Raw genomic sequence first — 12683 nt, 5'->3', positions numbered from 1 at the left:
GCCTGGGCTCGGCGCTCCCGGGCGCAGCCCCTTTTCCTCGCGCGCGGGCAGGGCAGGGGGCGGCCGCGCGGCTGCCAGGAACCCCCGACAGGGGTCGCTGGACGCTGCCCGGAGACCAAGGCAAGCGCCCCGGAGACCCGGGAACCCAGGCGGAGACCCGACACTCTCGCTGCCCGCTCCTCTCCGCAGCCAGGCAGTACTTGGGAGGGCTGCTCAGTCCCCTTCCACGCGGAGAAAAACGGCGCAAAGTTTGCAGCTCCCACACCTGTACCCCAAGCGGAGGCTCCGTGGTCAGGAACCCTGGGAGGGGTGCGGGGGAACTTTGGTGGCTTTTCCAGAAGAGTTCGGGATTTATTCCTTAATTCAAGTGCAAAAGCCCTGTCGCACGTAGGCGAAAATAAACTCTAGGTGGAAGGGAGTTTAAGGTAAGATAATTCCTTCCAGGTGCACAGGAAAGGCTAAGCGAACCTTAAAAATGCCAGGTTGCGCTCTCCTGCTGGGTCTGCGCTGTGTGTGTGTGTGTGTGTGTGTGTGTGTGGTAAGTGCCTGTTAGAAATCTCCAGCTTTTCCTTAAAAAATAACCTGGCCTCTTCTAAGGGGGTGCCCCTAAACTACGTTTCTTACTACAACTTAATTTTCAGAGGAACTGATAAAAAACACATTTCGGAGGACGACTGAGAATAATTAAAATTACTGCAGTCACTGGAAGTCCCTCAGTTCTGCCGAGTGGAAAAGCAGGCAGGGAGGGGTAGAATGAAGACACAGAACTGGAGATCCTTAATTCGTGAATGTGGGGTTTCTCAGATTCAAACTTTACTCAAAACTGCGCGTGAAACCTACTCCTTCGCTTGTTCTCCCTCTGGTGGAGAATTCTAAAGAGCAAGGAAATAAGAATGCATTGACCCCTCCGCTGCAAAGGACAAACGTTAAAGACCAGGGTAATCGCGCACCACGGAAGGATCCAGAATTGTCTACATGTAGAGAAATCATTCTCAGAGTTACACCACAGCTGTGGCTAACTTAGACTCTTAATTTACAGTGAGATACTCTTGTGTTGTGGTCGGGAAGTGGTGAGTTGGAACAATCCATATTCAAAATCTATTGCTTCGCTTTAAAAGTGACTTGTTCTTGGTTTTCCATTTTCTGGGGTCAATGCTAACTGAACCATTACCTACACACAGCCCTCTCACGGTATTTTCTGATGGCCACAGTTTAAATAAAAGTGCAATCTGGAGTGTCTCCTTGATATGTAGATGGGAAGGGAGGGAGACAAGTATGTTCACTTTAAAACTGTCCTAAAATAACACTAATTTATTTGCACTGTCGTAAGAACAAAACTCTGTTGAATAGGTTTAACTGTGAAAAGATATCTAGCAGTCTTGCCATCATTATTTATAGTTTAAAAGTTTGATGTCCAAATCGCTTCTGATAGCCTTCCTACAAACACCAGATATAAATTTCACTGGGCTATAAAAACAGCAAAAGCAGAGAAAAGATGATGAATATATATCTCAGTAGCACTATTAATATTCCACAGAGACGAATGCAAGATGGAGTCTGAACATTGGCTGAAGTAACTCTGTTTTCCCAGGAGGGGGCCAGTGCTCAGTAAGCAGGAAAGAGCAAAATTCAGAGAAGTCCTTTCAAAACAGATATTTTGTCCTGAGGATGTGAGACAGCATAAAGGCTTAGTATACACTACCGCATATTCTCAAACATGTCATTATGTTAGAATTGAAGGACTGAGAGCAAAGATGTATTCTGGGATTTTTTTTTTAATAACATTTCCCCCAATTAAAAAAAGAAAAGGCTCTAGTAGTAAAATCCATTTCTATGAAAATATTGTAATTCCGCCACTTTTGTTTAGAGTCTGGATGTTTTGCTTCACAAAACAGCTTACTGGTCATTTGTTAGAGTAATTTTTCAGTGAGGGTAGTGGAAGAGCCTACGATTTTGTGATATATTTTCATTTACATGAACCTGAAGAGGTAGTTGACAGTCTTCCAAAATTAAGCATACATGACTATAAAAGAGATTACAGATACTATGGTGACTTAAAGATAAAATATAAAAGCAGGATTCCTACAGAAATTTTAGGGCTGAGGAATGAAATATGAAGGGAGGGAGGTGAGTATAAATGAGCATTTAATAGTTGTTTTTCCTTGGTTTGATGCAACAGAGCGGAAAAGACAGGACAAAAATTGCAATGATAAATATTGAAGGGACTTTAAGGAAAGATGATGAAATGGCAATTTCTTGACAAGGATCCTTTCTGGAACCATATCCAGATTCTGGAGTTACATTTTAGTTGTCACTTGCAGCTGAATTATCAGGAAATTCATGGCTCAGTCCAAAAAGGTTTTTTTCTAACATATTGTTAGGTCTTTATGTTATTTAATGTTAATTTTAAGGGGTTTTATTACATTATTTATGACTAGCTAAAAGATTAACTAAATAAATGTCAGTTTCTCAGACAGTTAAAACATTTATGAGATTTATCAAGAATTTGACATTGTCTTTAAATTATTCATCTCTGTGGTCAGGAAGTACAAATGAATTTCTTTTGCATTTGTAAAAATCCTTGGAAGTGACCAGAACAAGGGATGGAGAAAGGAGGAGGAATATTTTAGCTTAAAAACAAAACCCAATTGTATAATTTAGAAATGATGACAAATCCTAGTGATTTAATTTTATTAATTTGTGTATTGTTCAGATCTTAGATCATGTATTATATAGGGTATATCAGCTCCCAGGTAACTTGTCAACATAACTCCTGATAAAAACAGTGGAGATTTTAAAAAATAAACACCTCGGGCATTAAAGAAATGCAAATTTTAGATCTCACATTAAATGACAGCGTAAGAGAAACGCAATCGTGTGCCACTACATTTTTCCTTGGCTAGACTTAACTTTTAGAAGGACTCTTAGAATCTACAAAGCTGGCTGAATAGATCCTTTCTCTCAGTAAATCCCATTTGGGAAATACTCCAAGAAAATTTTTAAAACATGGAAAAATTAAGACTAACATGAAGACAAATTGCATTTTTGGCAAAATATTATGCATATTGACAGTAATGGGACTTTATAATTCTGCAGATGGTCACTTTTAACTTTTTTAAATCAAGTAACTTAAGATAATTTAAACAAAGATTACTTCTTTAAAAACTTTGCAACAAAGTTGACATTAATGAAGATGCATGAATGAAAAGAAAATCTCGCTCAGCAGAGTCAACTTCAAAACAACCACTAAATGTATATGATTCATTCATTCACCAGGCATTTACTGAACTAAATGATAGACAAGCCGGGCGTGGTGGCTCATGCCTGTAATCCTTACACTTTCGGAGGCTGAGATGAGTGGATTGCTTGAGCCCAGGAGTTCAAGACCAGCCTGGGCAGCATGATGAAATCCTGTCTCTACAAAAAAAAAAAAAAAAAAAAAGATACAAAAATTAGCCAGGTGTCGTGGTGCTCTCCTGTAGTCCCAGCTACTGGGAGGCTGAGGTGGGAGGATCACCTGAGTCTTGGGAGGTCGAGGCTGCAGTGAGCCATGAACGCACCACTGCACTCCAGCATGAGTGACAGTGAGACCCTGTCTCATAACAGTAAATAAATAAATACTAAATAAGCTAGACAGTAGAGAAACAACAAAATATTGTCTCTGATCTCATGAACCTAAAATATTGTGAGAAAGGTATAAAAACAAATTAAATACAACAATACAATATGAAAAACAAGGCCAGATAAGTTTTCTGGAATTGAAGCTCATAAAATTTGGGGGATCTTTTTAAAGAAAAATACTACAAAATTAAACATACAAATTTAGGTAATAAGAAATTAAAGAGTCTCTTGCAAGTCAGAGGCCCTGAAGAGTAAGCTTCCTTAGCTTATGGTAAATTCCCTTTCAGTGATTCCAAGCATATTCCAACATCTGTACCATAATTACAGAATGGTACATGACAATTATATACTATTTTGGAGATTAGATAATACTGTTACATAATATCACTATAAATAGGAGACATTAACAAGCAATCAAAAGGAATACACACAAAACTGAAATAAGCAAAGAGGGAGGAAACTGAGGTGAAAGGAGGCTTTATAATTCACAGATTTGCAATTGTCCTGTATGTTCAGTTAGACTCTTAGCATCAACATGCGTGTTGAGTTGATTAGACAAAGCACCTCTGACCAGCAAGACACCCTGGCAAAACTAGAAGTGGTCCCCTTCATTTGGCAAATATTTAATAGAATTACTAATTAATCATATTGTCTGCTGTAAAGACAGTTTTATGATGAAATTATGAGTTTAGAATTCAAAGAAAAATGCTAAAACGCAATGTTCAAACAACATTAAAATGAAATCTTTGTTTATGTTTTTCTGCTTGTGTGACTTTTAAAAATTACATACTAATAATTACTATTATTTATCATTACTATTAATGATAAGATTACTGTCATGATTGTAGTGTCATTACTGATATAATGGATTAAAAATAGTTAATACTGCTAAATGCCATTGCCAAATATCTTCTTCTGGCCCTCATAAACAGGGCCAGCATCATACATTTCTTCTGTAATAAGGTGGGTATATAAGACAATCATTTTTGAAAACATTTGAATTTCTTATAAGAAGAATACCATCCCACACAACTTTTCCGTTACTTTTCCTGACCTCTGCATTATTTATCCCCCCTCAGTCCCCTGGCAATGCACCCTTAATTTAGACGTGTATATGATGCAAATATCTATATACTTATATATACATATGTGTACATACACATATATGTGCATACATCTGTTTATTTGTGTGTCTATATGTATCTGGGTATATAACTTCTCATTCCTTTTACTGGAAATGGAAAGTATTGTCTGTATTTGAATATAAGCCTATAAAAGGCAGAGATTATATATCCTTTTATCCATTTATTTTATATTGCTATCCATTAGAATTCCTAGCTGTACTTTGCATCTGGTAAGCACTAAATACTTTGCATAGAATGTACCTAAATAGAACAGAATGAAGATAAAAAGCCTAGTTCAGTGATTACCATTTTCTATCAATCAGTGACTAATTACCTACTGTGACAATCATTTTGACACCTTCTTTCTATGACCCACCCATCCCCAAGTCCTGTCATTTTGACTTGAGTCTTCTTTTATGCCTCTTCACTAAGTACCACCCCAATCCAAGTCTTCATCCTTTTTTGTTTTGACTGTAATAAAGCTTTCCACCTGGGCTATTGCTTCCCCCAATTATCTTGCCACACACTGTAGTCAGAAGAGTCTTTTTGAAATGCAAATTTAATCCAGTCACTTTTTGTTTCCCAGGAGTCTATCCAGTGCCCTTGAAGAAGGAGGCTGTGGATCACCCCAGCCTTATCTCCCTTTGCTTCCTGCACAAAGGCCTCCTTGCACCATGCCTGCATAGCTTGCATCCTTTGCAGCCTTAGTGCCTTTGCACTAGCTATGTCCTCTGCCTGAATTTTCCCACGACCACCTCACTTTGCCTAATTCCACTTAACATTCAGGCTCCAAGGGAAATTCAGTTGCTTGGAAAAGCTTTTCCTTACCTCTGTACACTGTTTCATCCCATCCTGTTTTAACCTCTCTTTACACTTTTTGGTGAATAAATATTACTTTCATATGTAAGACTATACATACAGAAGTGTGTGTCCTGTATGGTCAGTTAGACTCTTAGCATCAACATGCATGTTGAGTTGATTAGGCAAAGCATTTCTGACCAGCAAGACACCCTGGCAAAACTAGAAGTGGTCTCCTTCGTTTGGCAAATATTTAATAGAATTACTAATTAATCATATTGTCTGCTGTAAAGACAGTTTTATGATGAAATTATGAGTTTAGAATTCAAAGAAAAATGCTAAAACGCAATGTTCAAACAACATTAAAATGAAATCTTAGGTTTATTCAGTCAAATTTTTGATGATAATGATGATGGTACTGGGCATGACACCTTGAGATAACTTCTGTGAAAATAAGCCTTTCCAGGAACAAACATGTAAAATAAAAATCTGGACTAATCAATATAATCTCTCAATACCTTCTCTAAAAGGTGAGGTTATAAAATGATAAAATGCCAAGAAGCATAATTACTTTTTTTCCTGAATTTGCTCTGCAAGTTTAGATTACATTCATTGGCTTCATTTCCTCCCTTGGATTCTTGGGAGGTGTCAGAGGAGCCCATAAAATAGTTGGGTTTTAGCAAAGATATTCTAATAAAGTGATAATGGATGAAAACCTGCAAACACTGCATTGTTAAAGTGAGTTAAAAACCTCTTCTTGTCCTAGGCATAATATAAGTAAGCTTCCTCTCATCATTAAGATTATTTTTCACTTCACAGATTAGTGATAAATCCCCATAGAATCATTTCATCAAGTGACACCCAGTAAACACCTTAGAACTATCTTTGAGTTTTGATTTAATTTCTCAAATATTTTACTAGATTCCCTTCATCCATATTCATACAGCAAATGCCAAGGCATTTCTCTATACATACTTGGCGCTCATTTTCTGTGAGTATTTATTATACAGCCGAGAGAGATTCTGATGCTTTGATGGCTTTTAAGAGTGATCCCGCAAGAACCTCTTCAACGTTTCCATCTTCTTTCCTTTCAAGAGGCACTTTCTTTGTTATTTTGAAAAGATTCAACCCTGTTACATTTATAATGATATTAAAATATAAATTGAATGTCATGAGTGATGAATTAGTACTTCAAATATTTGAACAGTGAGAGTAATTTAATACGTCAATTCTTTTTTTTTTTTTTTTTTCCCTGTATGTTCCATAAGAGACACCTGGTAGAAAGCATTTCCAAAACAGATTATAGTTTATAGGAAATTACTTCATAATGTCATCATGATAGCAGGGCTGTATGGAGTGAACCACGGACCCATCATATTCTGTACCTGGCCCAGGCATGTATTGTAATAATACCACAATTACTCTTTTTCCTTCTTTCCCACATAATTCCTTCTAACTTCCTTACTAAATCTTTATGAAAACATCCTCCCTTTTCTTCAGTTCCTCCTCCTGTTAGAGTGCAATACTTCATATATCTGACTTGACTAGGGATTTTTATTTTCGAGGTGAAAGCCAAGAGTGAAGTTCTTGGTGGAATGTTACAGTCATCTCCACCCCTGGATCTGGGCCTAGAACTCAAGTTTCTTTGCAAGAGACTAACTTTCAACACGCTATATGTTTGGGAATTTTTGCGTATGTGTGTGTTAAAAGAATCTATGTCTTTCAATTCTCATTCATTTGGGAAAAGAATTTCACAAGTATTAACAACTCAAGAAGGCAAGTCATCTTTTCAAGATGATTTAGCAGAACAATTAGCTAACTTGACGGAAACCAAATGGATGTCCAGAAAATAACTGGTGACCAACCATACAGAAGATTGCATTCTTATGGAAAACATTGTTTTTCCTGCTTAATCATAAAGATTGGGTTGGCTCCAACTCTTTCCCATAGGTGCAAGATGGAAACCACCTAATTCAAATGGTGCAGGGAGCTCTGGTCTTGCCTAGGGTCTTATTCAGCATGTAGGATTATTTGGGGCCCAGATAAAAATTCTGGGGGTGATCCTGGGTCTTATTCAATTGAATATCTAGAATATGTTTCGATCATTTGTGAGCAATCTCTGTTTGTCCCAGAGTGTGTACTAAAGTCTCTGTGATCCCATAAAGCAGTTATATCCAGGCACAAAAAAATTGTTTCAGTACACCTGAGATTTGTGTCTTCACATTCTGGTTTTGTAGGTGGAAGAAGAAATTTACTTTTACTCAGATGCCTTTTCTGTTGCTTTCGGATTGAACAACTTTTTTTAATTGTTGTTGTTTCGAAAAGATAGTCTGACAGAGTGACATGGAAATCATGTTTATTTCATAACAATAAGAGCTCTGAGAGTCAGCAACATACTAGGATTCTTATCAGAGTGGATTTATTATGGGTGCTAAATATAGCTCTGTCTGAGAAGCGCAATGTAAAGAATGTAGTATATATTTTCTCAACTCATTCTTTTTTTTTCCTTCTTCCCCTCTTCCCTAAGAAACTTTTATTAGAGTCTAATCCATACTCTCCTTTCTTGGTCCTGCCGGTTTACCTGCCCTGCCAATCTCTACTGCCGGGTTACCCCAATTAACCATTATCTTTCCCCATTCTATCAAAGAAACCATAACAACAACAACAACAACAACAACAAAAACCTTTCTTTTGACCCTTTACTTTCACTACCAAATACCAAAAAAATATTTTTTTGTTTATCAGTTCAAGGACTCTGTCTCGTCTCCAACTCTCCACCAATCTAATTAAACTGGTCAGAGTTCACCAGTGCCTTCCTAATTGTCATCTGAACTCTTTTTAATGCTTGTTATGCCTAGGGGACATTGACACACACTCATCTTAAAACCTTTTCCTGGGACTCATAGTAAAATCTCAGTGGCATGACTTTCTGTGTCTCTTTTTCCTAAATCTTTTTTTTCTTCCTTAACTTTCTCTTAAATGCTGGCCCATGGTCCAATATTTAAAACTATTTTCTTCTTAACTACATGATAATTCTATAAAAACATCATTCACTTGCCACTACCTCTAATGTTGATAATTCTTAAATGTTTATCTACAGCTCTAAGTTGTTTTCTGAACTGCAAGCCTGCATTTCCAACTACCTGAAACTAAACGTGCCCAAAGACAGTTCATTAATCTCCATCCCTTACCTGCAAAAAAAGCCAAACAGAGCTCAAGATCAGAAACTAGGCATCATCCTGCATTTTTCTCCTTACATCTTCCTTTTCTTCTCACCTGCCTCCAGCCACTTGGTGCCCCCAATTCTAGAGTGTTTACAGCTGAAGCAGCCTTTGTTCTCATCGCCTATCTTGTTTCTTCCCTGACCTGGGTCCTCTTCCTCATTCTTTGACTGGGCTTGTAAATTCTCTTCTTACACAGCGTCAGTTTCAGTTCACATCCCCAGCCATCCTCACTCCTGCTACCAGAGTTAATCTTCTAAAATAGAGCGATTATCTTGTCATTCCTTTGTGTAACGTCTCTATTGGATTCCTGCTGCTATAAAATAGAAACTTCTCTTTAGAGGGCAGCCAGGTCCTTTCTAATCTCAATGCTGCATAAACACTCAACCTCTTTTCTGTCTTCTCCTATGCGTTCTGGGCACCCTGACCACATTGAACTATGGTTTTCTAGCCTCTTATATTTTCTTGCCTCTATGACTTTAACTGTGTTTTTCCTACTATTTGGAATTTTCTTCCCCTTTTCTGCCTGCTGAAGTTCCATTCTTCCAGACCCAACTCAAAACTTGCCTCTTCTGTTTTTTCCTGATGTTCCCAAAGGGAACCAATGGCTGTGGAATATGTGTATTCCTTCTCTGTATCTTCAGTTTAACACCTGCATTATTATAATTATTTGTTTTCAAGTTTGTCTGTCTGCCATGCAGTAATGATGCCTCAGGAATCATCTCTTTATCTTCTTAAAGTACACAACCACCATATGTGTATTAAAATGAATAGACTATAAACGTATGCAGATAATTCACAATTTACATTTAATTCAGCTTCGGAATGATTGGGCCGCCATTGAAGGGTTTTGAAATCTTTCCAAATATAACTTTATACTCCAACTCAATATACTTTAACAAAGCAACTGTAACTTTTCCAAGCTCTGCAGCTGTATTAGCTATATCTTAATTGATTTGTTCAGCCAAAAGTTACAGTTTGAGGGATTCAAGAACAAGCCCAGCTGATTTTTGCCATTACATTTTGATGTCCCTAAATTCACTTTCACCTACTCTGTGCCTTATTTACCCATATTTCAAAACTTGGTATAATCATATGATCACCTGTTGCTCATGAACCATCATGGGGTATTATAAGGTTCAACCAATTTCTTGTTTATAATTTCCTTTAGGAATAAAATTTTTATAATCTATAGCCTGGATCTTGATTTCTGGAAAGTTTAATTATAACTCTTGAAGGGAGAAACAGTCCCTTCATATCGTCGAAATTTTTTGATTGCTTGACATAGCCTCCCTCTCAAAGGGTGCCTGTCACTCAGCATCTCCATCTGCCATCCCCCAATCTTTGCCTAAATGTACTGAGAGCCCCAGAGAGTCACAGTCACAGCTAGGCCTAGTGGCTCACACCTGTAATCCCAGCATTTTAGGAGGCTGAGGCAGGTGGATCACTTGAGGTCAGGAGTTCCAGCCCAGCCTGACCAACATGATGAAACCCTGTCTCTACTAAAAATACAAAAATTAGGTGGGCATGATGGCGTGTGCTTGTTATCCCAGCTACTCGGGAGGCTGAGGGAGGAGAATCACTTGAACCCAGGAGGTGGAGGTTGCAGTGAGCCAAGATCGTGCCCCTTTCCAGCCTGGGCAACAGAGCAAGACTGTCTCAAAAAAGAAAAAAGTAAAAAAGGGTAACCATCTTCGTCAAAGCCTGACAGGGAGAAGCCTGTCCTCAAAAAAGCACCAGTGTATCTGACCAAGCTTTGAACTCTGACTCTGCTGTATCTCTGGTATTTCCTCATTTGTAAAATGAGGATTATAATATTGACTGTATCAGTCACCATTGTGAGGATTAAATGAGCTCATGGAAGTAAAGTCTCAGCCTGCATAGTCACTAAGAAAATGGCAGCTCTTTGGTTGCCACTCTCCCCTGACTTCCAGCTGCTGCTGCTCCTGCCAACCCAGCACAGATGTCTCCAGACATCTCTGAATCCAGGCCAGCCTTATTAAAAGAAGCTTCATGCCTAAAGAATAGGTAAATTTTACTATTCGGTAATCAGTAAGAAGGTAATTCTGAATTATCCCTGGCCAATGCACTTACAAAGAATACATGAACCCAATAAAAATACCATATTTTCATGGATTTGGAGTTTTTACCACCCTGGTCTGAATTTACTTTCTCTTGTCATCCCTTTCTGGAGTTCCTGTAGGATGGAAGACACTGAACCAACTCAGTTGGGGTGCAGCCGAAGGGAAGAGGAGGCAAAAGGAAATCTAGTACTTGAATGAGTAGAATCTGACCAACGTGACAAACATAATTTTTCTTTTTTCTTTTTTGAGATGGAATCTCACTGTGCCACTGAGGATGGAATGCAATGTTGTGACCTGGGCTCACTGCATCCTCCGCCTCCCGAGTTCAAGCAATTCTCCTGCCTCAGCCTCCTGAGAACCTGGCTTGTGCCACCACACCAGGCCAACTTTTATATTTTTAGTAGAGATAGGGTTTCACCATGTTGGCCAGGCTGGTCTCGAACTCCTGACCTCAGGTGATCCACCAGCCTCAGCCTCTCAAAATGCTGGGATTACAGGCGTGAGCCCCTGCGCCTGGCCAACAACCAGAATTCTAAGATGACTCCCAAGACTCCTGTCCCCTGATGCACACATCCTGTATGATCTCCTCCCCTTGAGCACAAGTGAGAATTAACGACTATGATGGGATACCACTTTTGACTGGGTTATTAGTTGGTTGGCTTTGAGCTAATCAAGAGAGAGATGGTCTTGCATCGGTCTAATCTCATCAGCAGAGTCCTTAGAAAAGGGGGTGAACCTTTCCTGAAGAGAAATATTCTCCTATTGGCTTTGAAGAAGTAGCTGTCATGTAGGGAGAGGGCCACATGTCTAAGACCTGAGGGCAGCCTCTAAGAGCTCGGAGCTGCCCCTGGCTGACAACCAGCAAGAAAAGAGACTTCAGTCCTATCGCTACAAATAATTAATCCTGTCAACAACCTGAATGGACTTGGAAAAGGGCTCCATGCTCCAGATTAGGAGACAGCCCAGTCAATACCTTGATTTCAGCCTTATGAGACCCTAAGAACAGGACTTTGTTATGCTGTGCTCAGACTTCTGACCTACAAAACTGTGAGTTAATAAATGAGTATTGTTTCCAGACGCTAATATTGAATTGTATTGGGCACTGTGTTACATGGCAAGTGTACACTGTTGCAGTTATAAAATAATTTTAATTGATGTAGTGTCTCAGACAGGAAGGGGTTCAAGGACAAAAATGATAAATAGAAAGAAAGTTTGGAATGTGTGGTAATGATCTCTGCTCTGCTGCTTCCTAGCTCTGTGGATTTGGGCAGGCATTTTACTTTCCCAGACCTCACTTTCTTCTCCATCTGAAAAATGAAGAGCTGGACAATGGGCAAGGCTATCTCCAAGGTGCATTCCAGGCACAAAAAGTGCTCTGACATGGTATTTTACATCCTTGGGGTATAAAATTCTTTATTTTTTGAAAGACTAAACCAAGGCACATGGAGAAGCAATTGGAAAAAATTCACAAAGAGCAGATGATCAAACCTGATTTGGAAATTCAAGCTCCCTATTTGTAGATCATCCTTTCTTTAGTCCTTTGACCATCAGCCAGACTCACAGAACATGGAATGGACACCGAGGAGGTTTATGAGCCTTGTCCATGGGTCCAAGGAGGACCTGAAGAGTTGTGGCTTTTTTTTCTATTTTTAGAGGGTCGTAGTTTGTTTTTATTTCTCAAGGGGAGATTTTTGGTATTTATTTCCTGCCAAAATAATCAGTAAGATAAAATGCCAGGCATGAAGGTGAAGGCTATATAAACTGTAATGCACATTTATGGCAGACATAAAGAAACTGTTCTATCAGTAATAACAATTTAACTCAGAAACATATGA

At 38.8% G+C, this 12683-nt stretch overlaps 1 protein-coding gene across 5 annotated transcripts in view; it reads right to left on the bottom strand.

Annotated features, from left to right (window-relative positions):
- The window catches only part of NRG1 (neuregulin 1), a 1143721-nt gene that overhangs the window by 222431 nt on the left and 908607 nt on the right, over positions 1-12683 (bottom strand). The window lies entirely within an intron of this gene.

Source organism: Trachypithecus francoisi, unplaced genomic scaffold, assembly GCF_009764315.1.
Source record: "Trachypithecus francoisi isolate TF-2019V2 unplaced genomic scaffold, Tfra_2.0 Contig01440, whole genome shotgun sequence".
NCBI classification, from domain to species: Eukaryota; Metazoa; Chordata; class Mammalia; order Primates; family Cercopithecidae; genus Trachypithecus; species Trachypithecus francoisi.
The sequence above is the reverse complement of the archived record's forward strand: the minus strand, read 5'-3'. Positions and strand labels throughout refer to the sequence as shown.